This window comes from Cygnus olor, chromosome 3 (genome assembly GCF_009769625.2).
Source record: "Cygnus olor isolate bCygOlo1 chromosome 3, bCygOlo1.pri.v2, whole genome shotgun sequence".
Taxonomy (NCBI): Eukaryota; Metazoa; Chordata; class Aves; order Anseriformes; family Anatidae; genus Cygnus; species Cygnus olor.
The window spans coordinates 5,955,699-5,967,994 of record NC_049171.1 but is presented as its reverse complement, the minus strand read 5'-3'; the positions used below and the strand labels follow the sequence as shown (position 1 = coordinate 5,967,994).

Here is a 12,296-nt window from a genome sequence, read left to right as displayed (position 1 = left end):
GATAGTCTAGCAGTCCTTGTCTTGTACCTTTTCTCAAGCTCTTGAAACAGTACTTAAATGCAAAAGACAATGAAAAAGAGTGTGGGAAGTCTCTTCTCCAACCTTTAGTGGAACCAAGGCAGTTGGCTTTCATTTATCATCAATTTTGGGGTGAAAGGGAGAGGTTTTGCAGGAGGCTATGACTAGGCACAGCACAGAAGAGCATGTCTACAAGAACAGTTTGGCTGTTGTGCTGCCTAAGACTCTGCAGGCCAAAACCTCCTTGTCAAGCTGAAGGTGGACACTTTGGCTGTACAGAAAAGAGCCCCTAGATGTGAAGATGGTAAGGGAATGATCTTGACTTAAATATATGAGAAAAGTAGGAACTAACTTGCAGAATCCATTAAATTTTCATATATTTCCCAGTATGCTTCATCCCCAGAGGGATGGTGCCATTTTTAGGAAAATAATGTTGTAAAAAAATCCCCTGAAACTGCACAGCCTGAGGTGTTTTTTCGAGTGTTCATACAATGAAGAACTGCATGGGCTGTATCTTTCCTACAGAGTTCATCTGGATGGGAGACAGCCATATCTGAACACCTGAATTATGCCAGTCTGGACATGAGTTATCTCCCAGAATGACCCTACTGCATCTTTTTCTGAACTTACCCGAGTGCATTGGGAGAGTCGGAGGGGAGGAGGCATATCTCACAACTCTTTGTATTTAGATACCCTGGGATTCTTTCCCAATCTCTTCTGTCAGATGTGGGAGAACTTGTTTACTCCAAGGAAAGGCTTTCGGGAAAGTCCTGAAAGATTAGTCTTACTCGTGATCTAATCTGGGTCCTCAGTGCAGAGTGGGTGAGTGCCAGCCCATGGCCAGACAGGACACAGGGTGCTTATTTCCCTCCTCAGGGCTCCTGGCCTGAACTGAAACCCCCTCCCAAGTCTGAATGAAATTTTTAACACATGTCCAAAGCAAGATGGTGCCCCAAAGATATACCTTTTGTCCTAACTTTCATTTCAGCTGCTAGATATGCCCAGGGAATCGTGGCAGGAATCATGGAAATGCTGTCTTCACAAAGACATTTTGTCTCCAAGAACATTTTCATTTTACACCCAAGTCTAGCCGGAGGTGAATTCTTTTGTTTAATGAAGAGCCACAGCTCCTTTGGAACAAAATGTTCTCCTGTAAGCCGGGTGAGCCTCTGGTTTTATTGAAGAACAGTCCTGCAGACCAAGACAATGCTGTACTTCACTACCCTTTTTGAATTACCACTCTGTCATTTCCCAGAGGAACATGATCGGCCGACCACTAAACTCTGCTTTAAGATCTTATGCCCGATCTAAATGAGACAGAATGAAGCCCTGGAGAGATTTCAACCCTTGCTTTGTTGAAACAACATTGCTTTGTTTGGAATGTATTTGCCTTTGTACTGGGGAATGAAAATGTAACCCAGTGCCCAGTTTTGAAATATATAAATACAGTGCTTCCCATATATATAAAGAGGTCCATGGCATATGTTTTTTGTTCTTACTTTTTGTTCTTTTTTCTCTGAGATCTTCAATCAGTTTTGAAACCTTCCAACATTGAGCCTTGTGCAGCTCAGTGAAGGAGGAAGGTGTCATTTCTGTGTTACAGGCTGGAACCTAGTTAGGAAATCTGCAGCAGACTTGAAATGAAACCCAGACCTGTTCTGCGACTACAGCCTTAGCCTTCCCCTACGTCCTGTTCGATTACACAAGCCAGTAGCCACCCAAATGTACGTGACACCTGCTCACAGCTTCAGCCAGTGGTCACAATAACTTGGTCCTGAGCCTTCCCCGTGCTTTGCTTTATTACCCTTAGATTATGACCTGAACAGATTTGCGGATATGATCCACAATCATGACGCGTTATGGTTGAATCCTGAGCTGCCAACAGTTGGACAACTGAGACTGGATCTTCTCCCTACCCTTTCTCACAAATCCACTGCCGTTTTAATATACCTTAGGGCATAGTTTTCATGAACCCAGGCCCTTCCTTTGCTATTGATGGTGGCAGAATGCCTTTATCAGCTGTGTACCAGCAGTCAAAAAACAGGGTGTGAAGCACGTGATGAGGGTGGAAGAACAGTGCTAGGAGCTCCCCAGTCCCTCGACCCTTTGCCTGCCCAGCATTCCTACTGCATGTCCCCCTGAATAACCATCTGGAGAAGACATTCACCCACTCGGAGAGCAAACAAACACGTCAGCCCTACACGGAGGAACTCCTGTCTCTCCGTCGGAGTCCGCGTCCCTTGAATATCACCAGTGCCAACTCCCATCTGATATTCTGGGCTGCGCAGGGTGGGCTTGGACACCCGCTGGGTGGAGGGAGACACCTCGGCGGGGCAGGAAGGAATGATTCAGCCGCTCCTTGCTCTGAGTCAATATTTACACAGGGGCCCTGGGCTTGGGGCAGGGATAGTCTCCCTCTGGGGACACATTCCCACCCTCCCGAGCAAGGTAACAAGAGCCACGAGCCCGAGAGGCTGCTAGCAGCCTTCTCCTGGGAGCATGCCCTTTTTTTTTTTTAAAGCTGCATTTTGGACACAAACTGGCACGCTGTGGCTGTGTCTCTTTTTCTTGCCTTTTTTTTTTTTTTTTTTTCTAATTGTAGTCTGGAGTTTTCCTTAATGGGACAGAGAAGTCTTTGAGACTGGAAATGTGCTCTTCTCTTTGTTTCTGGTAAGACATAACACTGGTCTCATGGGACCATGCTCCAACAGGGATATTTTAGTTCTGCCTGGCTCAACTTCTTGCTGGCCCGCGGTCTGATTGCTATTTGTCACTGGGACTGCAAGCGCCCTGGAACAGAGACTGCCCTCACTGCGGCTGCTCTTCTAGACTGGAGCCCTGAATTTGGCTGGGCTTCCCAAGCGTTTCCACGAGGCAAATAGTAACACTAATTTCAACTGGACACTGTACTCCTTGCTTACATTCCTAAAGGGCTCTGTTGTGCTCCTTTTGCCTTCTTCTCCACGTTAAATGCATTGCTTGATTTCAGCCTGGGGGTAGTTGCATCCTGCTGGCAGATGGTTGTATTCTCTGTTTGAGAGATTGAAGATGAAAAAGCACTTTGAGATCCCTTTGATAGATGGAGATTCCCTTCTGGCCCAGTCCCCGGCCATACTTTTGAGAAGGTGTTGAGTATGTCCCATCCTACAGAGCTCTGTCTCTTATATACCAGGGTGAAAAAGGAATAATTTCATTGGCGTCAATGTCGTTACACCAACATAATCTTGGGAGAAGGAGAAGAAATAGCCCTGCAGGGTTTTTGGTTTTGTTTTGTTTTGCATTGTTTGCTTTTTTTTGTTTTCTTTTTTTTTTTTTTTTTGGGGGGGGGGAGTAAGGGGGAAACCATGCTGACTGTAAAACCACAGCAAAATTATTTTTAAAAGAGAAAAATCTCTTTAAGACAGATCAGCCCCTTAAGAAGAGAGACAAATGGAATGAAATGCTACAGCTCAGCAAGCTCTGCGGTATTTAGTAAATAGGGCAGTTTGCTGCAAAGGGAGGAGCAAGTAGCCAAAGACAGGATAGCTGCAAAAAAAGAGAAAGACCCAGAAAATGAAGTTGTTTATGAATTACATTATCAAAACTTCTCATAGCACAAGAGATGAGATTGTAGGGGCACGTATATTCTCAGCACATGCATGGAAAAATGCAAACCTCAGTAAGAACCACTGAGTAAACCTGAGAAAAGAAAATGACTGTGCCTGGAAATGTTTAGGGGATGGTGTTTGTCAATTAAAGAAATGAAAAGCCACCGTTTGCAGCTCAGTACACAGCAAAGACGCAGGCAGACTAAGTCCAAAGAAGATTTTTCTTTTTTTCCAGTAAGATGGATGCAGGGAGATCTTGCCCTCCTTCATCTGCAACTGGTATTTTTGTTTGTTTGTTTGTTTGTTTTTGTTCATAAAACCTGGTGAATATTGAAAGGAGAAAGTTTGCTCTATGTGGCTGGGCAGGGGGTCACAATTACTCATGACACCAGGTTCCAGTTTGCCTTCAGGTTTGTTGATTTTGATGACAAGCCTTTACCACTCGGTTTCTTAGTTGTGTCAGTAGCTTTCCCAACAGCGCCGTGATGCTCTTTGAGTTGCACTGCGCAAACAGGAGACCAGCTCAAGCCAAAAAGCATACATTGAGCTCCGACTCCCAAGTAACCTCATACTTTGACTATGTTTGGATCCAGCCTCATGGTTTGGACTCATCTCTAGTAGAAATACACCAATGTCTCCAATGATGTATTTTAATGGAAAGAGGAAGCTTTTTAAGGGCACAATGCAAGCACACTGTTGGGGGTGGTTCCTCTATATGCCAAGAAACTTCTCATTCCTGTGGGAGCTGCTTTTTTACTCATGAGACTGCCTTAAAAAGGGGAGAGAGGGGGATTCTGGCAGCTTTGGGAACTTTAAGCATGCCAGAAGGAGGAAAGACCAAAGGGTCAGCTGCCCTGTAAAAGGAGGGCTGCTTGATTAACTTTATGGAAAGAAACTGAGCTGTAAAAAGAGCATTTTGTCGTTAACAAGGAAGTCAGGAACACATTCAGCTGGGTAGTCTGTGCTAGGTCAGGAATATCAAGAGACCAAAGTCAGAAGGAGCCTGAACGCAACCAGGAACACGAGGAGACCTGGACTGGTGAAGCAGTGATGTGGAAGAGCCAAAGGGCAGCTGCTGAAGTCCATACATGAGTCAACAAGCAAAGTCATGCTTGATCCCAGCTTAGAAGGTAGACAGTAAGGCTTCCAAACAAAAAGAAAGAAAAACCCTGCATCTGTCTATACATCTGTTCTGTAGGTGTCAATTATACTGGCGACATGGGCATGGAGACAAAGAGCCCCTTTTGAGAAAAAAACGTTGCTCAACCTCTCTGGGCATCATGAACGTGGATACACCTTCAGAAATGATTACTAAAAGCCCAAATAATCCCCAGATAGCTCACACTACAGCTAATACTTTCAATGTAATAGCAGCAGAGGTTTGGAATAAAATGCACAGTCCAACACATTGCATACGATGTCAAATAGAAGCACTGCTCTCAGCCAGCCCTTGTGGCATTATAATTAGAGATGGGGCTCAATCAAAAATCCAAATGCGGAGCATTGCTGTGAGTCAGCCAAGACGTGCACACCAACATTGTCATTATCCTGAATTTTGTCATTTATAATGAAATCCAAACACTGCAATCTTCAGGACGTTCAAAATTTTGGTCAAGAGACAACCCCAAATTTGGAATTTATCCTTGCTCTCCAAGGCCCAAATTCAGTAGTGTTTAAAAACATATCTGTGAGTCTACAGGATTTTGGAAGCTCCACTTAAAAAAAAAAAAAAAAAAAAGAATGCTGCATGAAGTTGAGCTTTCCAGAACAGAGATAGACCTCAGCATCTTATGCCCCCCTAATGAGCACACATCCCCAGTTCAAGCAACCCTAACTTGACCTAAATGAAAAACACTTAAGCTCCGTGTCTATGTCTGAATGAGATAACTCTGATGAGAAAAGGGTTTATTTTGTTACAGAAAAAAAAAAGGAAAAAGGAAAAAAAAAAAGAAGCAAACAAAAGTCTTAAAGAGGAAACTGACTAAAGTGATTTAAAAATACGTAACCAAGTCATGGCAGATGCCTGTGAAACCTAGAGTTTTGGTGTAAGATCTGCCAGTTCTGCTAAGCGCACCATGTAGCACAGCTCCCTTTCTCAGCCTGTGGGAGTATTCTCTGCACAGCGTCTTGAGCTAAAGGTGAGATGCGAACTGTCGTAGGAAACATCCTGGTTCATATGGATTTCTTAGCTGACATACCATATTTCAGTAAGGAAAAGTATTTTTGTAGCAGAAGTGGCTGGGGAGCACCACAAAGAAAATGCACTTGATCTTAGAGAAGTACGATGGCACAGAAGCGTGTTGGTGTGCCAGGCACAGCAGGGGCAGGGGTTGCAGTTCCCCTCTTGCTGGCCAAGGGAACATTAACAGGCTCTTTGGAACACCAATGTACAGCCAGGCCTGCGTGGGGAAGCCAAAAGTCCAGTGCAATGTCCTGTACCCACGCAGAGCCTAGAAAGACCATTATGAGCGCTTGTACTCTCTCTGCAGGTTGGTTCTTTTCATCCCCAGTCTTCCTGGTGCACTGTGAGGAGAGCCACTGTCAGAAAACTAGAAAGCCTTACCACCTATTTGCCAAGCAGCTGTTCCACTAAAGTCCAGATTATCCTGAAAAGCTGAGAAAGCATGTGAATTTTGGTTGAATTCACAGTTTTCTTTATACATGTGCTGCAGAGATACTGTATGAAATGAGCAATTCTAAGAACCATAGCCTGAGAAAACATACCCAGACATTTTTTTTCTTTCTTTCTTTCTCCATAGAAGCAAATAAAATCATTCAAACATCCCAGTTGCTTACTCCAGGCATTGCACAGCTTTGGGGATGATCATCCTCAGTGCATCAACATCTGGCCTCTGCACCTCATTATCCAGGATTTCTCTTCCTCCCAGGCATGGCTACTTCCATATGCTTTGCAGACAAGTTCACAAGCACAGAGTCACTAACTTTTGCCAATATAGCATCTGCACAAGAGATAAGGACTGTGCAGTAGGAGTGGTATCAGCCCCTGAAGTAACAAGTTTTAAGAAATCCCTGTGAGATACGTTGAACAAAGATGGACCTGTAGTCTTAGCACCAGTATCCAGAAAGTGTGTTAAAAGGTAGGTAAAAAGGGGAGTCAGTAACTCCAATTTTAATTCCTGCCTGTCTCATCGGTTTGGTTGTATAGACTTGTATATCTGTACTGGAACTAGAACCCTCAGGTCACTGAGAGCTTTGTCTGAATGGGGTTGCTATCTGCCTCATGATTTTTCTCTCATCCAAATTGTCCCTATCTAAGGGTAATTCTTCCTTCCTGCTGGTACGGCAATTCTTAACTCCATGTTTGCAAAACTCTTTACAATTTTTGAATGAAACATGTTAAAGAAGTGCAAAACAGATTTGCCACCTTTTTTGTATGGAGACGTTATGAGGTTTCCTGTGATTGTGCCCGTTTTTGAAGATCAGTCAGCTTTTCCAAAGGATTATGCAAAGTGAAAGCCTACAATAGCAGGAGGTTGGGATCAGTGACCCAGAAGGTTCTTCCAACCCTGTGTTCCTGGAGGCTTTTCCAAGACATACTAAAGAAGTTAAAGACCACTTGTGTGGTCTGAACTTAATACCTTTGATACACACTTCCCATTGAATTTTTCGTGACCGTCGTTTAACAGGGTAGAAGCAGGGGAGGCATAGGGCTTCTCTGTGAAGGTAGGAGAAAGCACTTGCCACAATAATGAGAGAGAGCACCTTACAAGCTAGCTGACAGCTCAGGAAACTGAAGTGGACACACATGCCAAGAAACACCTCAACAGATGCAAACAACTTCCTCTCTCTGCCCTCAAGACCCCACCTCTAGAAGCACCACGTGCGTTATCAATGCCTGCTCAGTCCTGGACCTCCCTTCTGAAACCCAGCAGCTACAGCAGTTATGACGGTGGTTTTGTGGTGTAGACACCTGTCCATATGAAACTAATCTGGGACCACCAAGCTCATTTTCTTGTGGCAATTTACCAGCTTACCATATGGTAATAATTTTTGACACCCACTGTCTCAGGCTGGATTAAAATTAGTGATACAGTAATGGAAGATGCCTTGGTTATGCTCTTAGCCAAAGCCCATACTTCACCTAGCTGGAAAGTAGGCAGTGGTGTTGCTTCCCGGTGTTGGGCAGGTATAGTCTCACCCTACCTCCAAACATAGCCCAACTGAGAAAACCAACAGTTCCTGATTTTCAAATGTGCTTTGCCAGCCAAAATGTCAACCGCATGCCACCCCCGAGAAGGCCACAATTCGGTGGTTGCACATCAGACCAATTGGCCCATATTTATAAAGTGCTTTGATATCCCAGATGAAAGGACAGTATATAAATACCCCATTCATTTAGGTTACATACAGTAGCAGCAAACAGAAAAATCATTACCCACAGGGTTAGAAAGGCATATTCCTGTTTATTAATTGAAGACCACATAAAGAATGCTTGGTTAAAGTGTTCCTTTTGGAGTGGACATTTCAGTGCCTGTCCAGCGAATGAAAATAATCCTGAAAATTTGCATGGGCAAATGGCATAAACATCAAGTTTGCACAACTCCTCAGAACAAAATTCTCTTTAAAAATGCAGATTTGTTTTTTATATGGGACTACTCTTGTTCCTTACAAGCCAATGAAAAGTTAGGCAATCAGTCTTTTGCCAGCTCAGGATTACAGTGAAATTATTATCCTAGCAAATAATAATCTAAAAAAAAAAAAAAAAAAAAAGAAGAATTGCTATACTGTGAGCATCAGATACTCAGCAACTTCGTACGCTTCACACTAAACCATCTACAGGTTCACCGTGCATCTAGGTTTTCTTGTATGCATATAACTGAGTGTTTGGGACTTTGAGACCTGTATTCCTCACTTCTTTCTCTATGTATCTTTGAGATACATGACCATCTCAGTTCATTTGGAAAACTATGTTAAGTAAAACCCTTTCTGCCTGTCAACTTGGTATCGAAGTGCTGAGTAGATACCCATTCACAGTCCCTGGGAGCAAGCAGTGTCTTTCATATATCATAACCATAAAAATAAACAAATTACAAAGCAGAAAGAAGATAAGGCACAGGTTTAGGCTGCCTTTTGAAGATTTATTAAAACAAACTGATATTTCTTATAATGTGCATGTAACCAGAATACATAATTGACAATGATAATCATTAACAGGTACTAATGTTATTTCAGAACAGAGGATGGAATGAGGCAGACTAAACCTCCATGCACGCAGTAGAGGAAATCCAAGCTGCGATAATTAAATGCAAATAAAGCCTGGGGGCAAAAATTCCTGGTCTCCCTAAGATAAGAGAAATGTATTTCTACCATCTATACTTCATTTATTTCTCTTGAAGACTCTAATTTGTTTTTAAGCTAATAGATCAAACATTCTTGTCACAGTTCATACAACTGTCTCAAATATGTGAGAAGTACCCGCCAGGCGAGGACCACCAGCAATTTTTATGATTTCTTTACACTACAAATATTTGGCAGAACTGAAATCACCCAATAAAATAAACCTGTGGATTCATCTGCAGTTTTAGACTCTCTCCAAGTATTCTTTGGACTCCTTCCCAAAACAACTGATGCTCATGATATTCCAATATCAAATGAAAATATGTCCTAATTTTCATGTCTCACTACCACCATCTGTTATTAAAGAGAAAGTCTTCTTTTTCAGAGCAGGCCAGGTGGCTTGGTGACACCCATACCCATGAGTGAAGCTCTGGTCCGTCAGTGCTTCTGCTCCTTGGTGCCATTGGCCCGGTTGGATTCAGCCATAATGCAAAGGCACAACCATGGAGCAGTGGTGGTGGAAAATCATTTCTTCCAGTACCATCATCATCTGCCAGCTGGTACCCAAAGAGCTGGCAGCACTGGCACATTGGTGTCTCCATCTCTACAGGAGAGAAGCTTGGAATTTAATTATGGGCAAGAAGGGCTTTAGGGAAAGGTTTGGGATCCTCTTCGGAAATGCCTTTGGCAAAAGGTAAAAAAATGCCATGTTTGAAAAGTCTTTTCAGCACTAGTGACACTGCAGAAGTCTTCAAATGAAAGCACATCAGCACTACAGAAATCTTGCAGTCACCTCTAAGAGACCAATCAGCTAATACTTCAGAAAGTCAATATCTGAGCTTTATAGATGTTCAGCTCTTCTTACTATTACATCTATGCATTAAGTATGAGTAAAGTCTTTCTCCTCCAAACCAACAAGGAATGAATTTACAAACCTCCCCAGCCTCCTGCCTCTGCCTTTGACTTGGACAACCAAACTATATCACCATTTATCTACCCCAACAAGGCATCCGGAGAGCCGTTCCTGAATGTCTGAGGTTGCTCTTCCCAGGTCCTTCAAATATTTTTCTGTCCAGAGATCTCAAGCTGTACTGTTCTACCAAGTAGGCCTTGCAAATCCCATAAACTACTATACAATCTGGTGCACGTTGTCAATTTAACATGTTTTCCAGCAGAAAGGAGGATGACTTGTTTTTATCAGTCTCCTGCCTTGTAGGTATTACTTTTTAAGGTTATCACCTACTCTGATTTTGGTAAAGCATCCTAATTTTATACGACTTGTCTCACACCTTGTTAGACTTGCTGGCAGACTGGTTAATATTGACTAGCTGGCTGAAGAAAAACATCTTTATTCATGTAATACTCAATTAAAACTTCATTGTTTCCCATGGATCAAAATGGCATTTTGATTTAGTAGCATAGCTCCACGGCATTCATATCAAGTCAGGAGAATAGGCAAGTACAGCTACTCAGAAACTTCCCATCTTGGTGTTTTTTGTGGTTGTCGTTTCCTTGTTCTGTTGTCGCTTGCTTGTTTGTTTTTAAATACCAAATTGTTTTGTACAAAAACAGTGCTGCTCTTAGGAAAGCTTAATTTTCCTGAAATGTTTCAATTTTCCATTAGGAAAAACTGATGGAAAGAATTTAATTTTGAGTTCATATGATCCAAATATTGTTCAGGTCAAGTCTAAACAAATTAAAATTTCTGTTGATCAAGCCAGTTTGACATGAATCTACTTTAGCATTACGTGTACATGCTGAGAGCTCCATATCTGTTATGAAACAATGGAGATTCACTCCAACAAGGAAGCCCAACCGATAAGATATAAAAGCCATAAGAAAATAACCTGCACAAGGTGAATAAGCAATTTCTGAAAATACAGCTTAGGGTTGAAACAGCCCAAGCAAACCAGACAAAAAAAGTCGTCTTTTTTTTTTTTTTTTTCCTTACACTAACAACAAACATTTTTTTCTGCAAGCATCATGTTTTATAAAAAGTTTCTAACAGTTTCTAGTTTAGGAAAATATAAGGATGGAAATGAATGTTTAAAGGCAGGACACTCATCTAAATCTTTGTTCTAGTGGCATCTTCTCAGATACACAGAACTATTCTGTTAACTGTCAGGAAATACTGGATCATTTCCTATGTTTCCTATATTTTCCTATGTTCCTATCCTATATATACTAGAAGACATTATGTGCTGTCATTCCCATTCCACAGGTAGGAAACTGAGACCACATGAGCACTGCTATGTGGACAATATGGAAAAGACTGAGGACATTAGAGTGTCTTTGTTAAGTGGCAGATTCAAGAAGAAGAAAAGAAAAACAAAGACATGTATCTTCACGAAATGTGCAGTCAATCTGCAGGGCTCACACTGCAAGATGTTGTAAAAGACAAATGTTTCCATGAGGTCAAAAAGTGACCAGATATTGGCAGCTTGTGTAGACATGGGGTGAAGAAGAAAGGGGATGTTTTTTGAAGCCACATTGTTTTTTGTGATTGTCTCTGGCTGAACAAAGGTCCCTTAGGAGAGGGGAAGGCTGTCTGTGAGCTGCTGCCCGTCTAGATCTGTCCAGTCTCACTGTGTCTGCCCTGTTCTTGGCCCAGGTCGCTGGCAGCCCATCGAATCTTTCTTGTTCTCCTTCCATGACACATCCCAGCTGCAATGCTAGGTCTTTTATTACAAGTCTGCAGATGGCTATAAGGGTTGGAAGCTGGGATATGTTGTGGCCTGAGACCTTTCTGCAGACACATCTGAACTTACCACCAGTGTGCATTTGCCTGCAATATGAACAACTGGAAGTGGTGACCAAAATGGTCTCTTCTAATTTTATAGCTCTACTGTCATGATCCCACAAACGTGGTGTCATTCATAGAGGTCTACACCACGCCAGTACTTACTGTGAAGGGGCCTTTTTCAGTTCTGGCTAAATGCTGAAAAAACTATTTCTTAGGGGTTACTGTTCTTCAGGAAAAAGTCTTTCTATCCATCATCTACTGTCTACACAAGCTGTCCATGTCCTCCATGTGACAAGAAGATAAAACAGGAGTTTGGCTCTCCTCTGTATGCAGAAGCAAGTAGGCTTTATGATAGAGGAAAATTTCAGACATGAAGGGACATGGCATGAAGACCCAAGGAAAGCTGAAGATGTACAGAAATGGTCAACATTTGCTGAATTTCCAGCAGGTGCAGTTTATAGCACCCTACACATTCAGCCAAAACAACTCTCAGATCTTCTGCTCAAGTTCTGAAGAAAATTATTTCAGTGCCAGCATTGAGACAGTCTGCTCTCCATGACTCAGAAATTGCAGATAGAGATGCTTCCACCAAATGCCCACCTGGATCAGCTCAGTGAAGACATATCTCCTACAGATTGAAGTGAGTAGAC

At 42.5% G+C, this 12,296-nt stretch overlaps 1 long non-coding RNA gene across 1 annotated transcript in view; it reads left to right on the top strand.

Moving 5' to 3' along the window:
- Positions 1 to 1,486, top strand: part of LOC121067735 — a 2,310-nt gene extending 824 nt beyond the window's left edge. Inside the window, exons 1-2 of the long non-coding RNA XR_005818423.1 lie at positions 1 to 322; positions 1,007 to 1,486. The exon at positions 1 to 322 is cut by the window's left edge and continues 824 nt beyond it. This is a non-coding gene — a long non-coding RNA (uncharacterized LOC121067735). The remainder of the gene's footprint in view (positions 323 to 1,006) is intronic.
- The last annotated feature ends 10,810 nt before the right edge of the window (positions 1,487 to 12,296 follow it).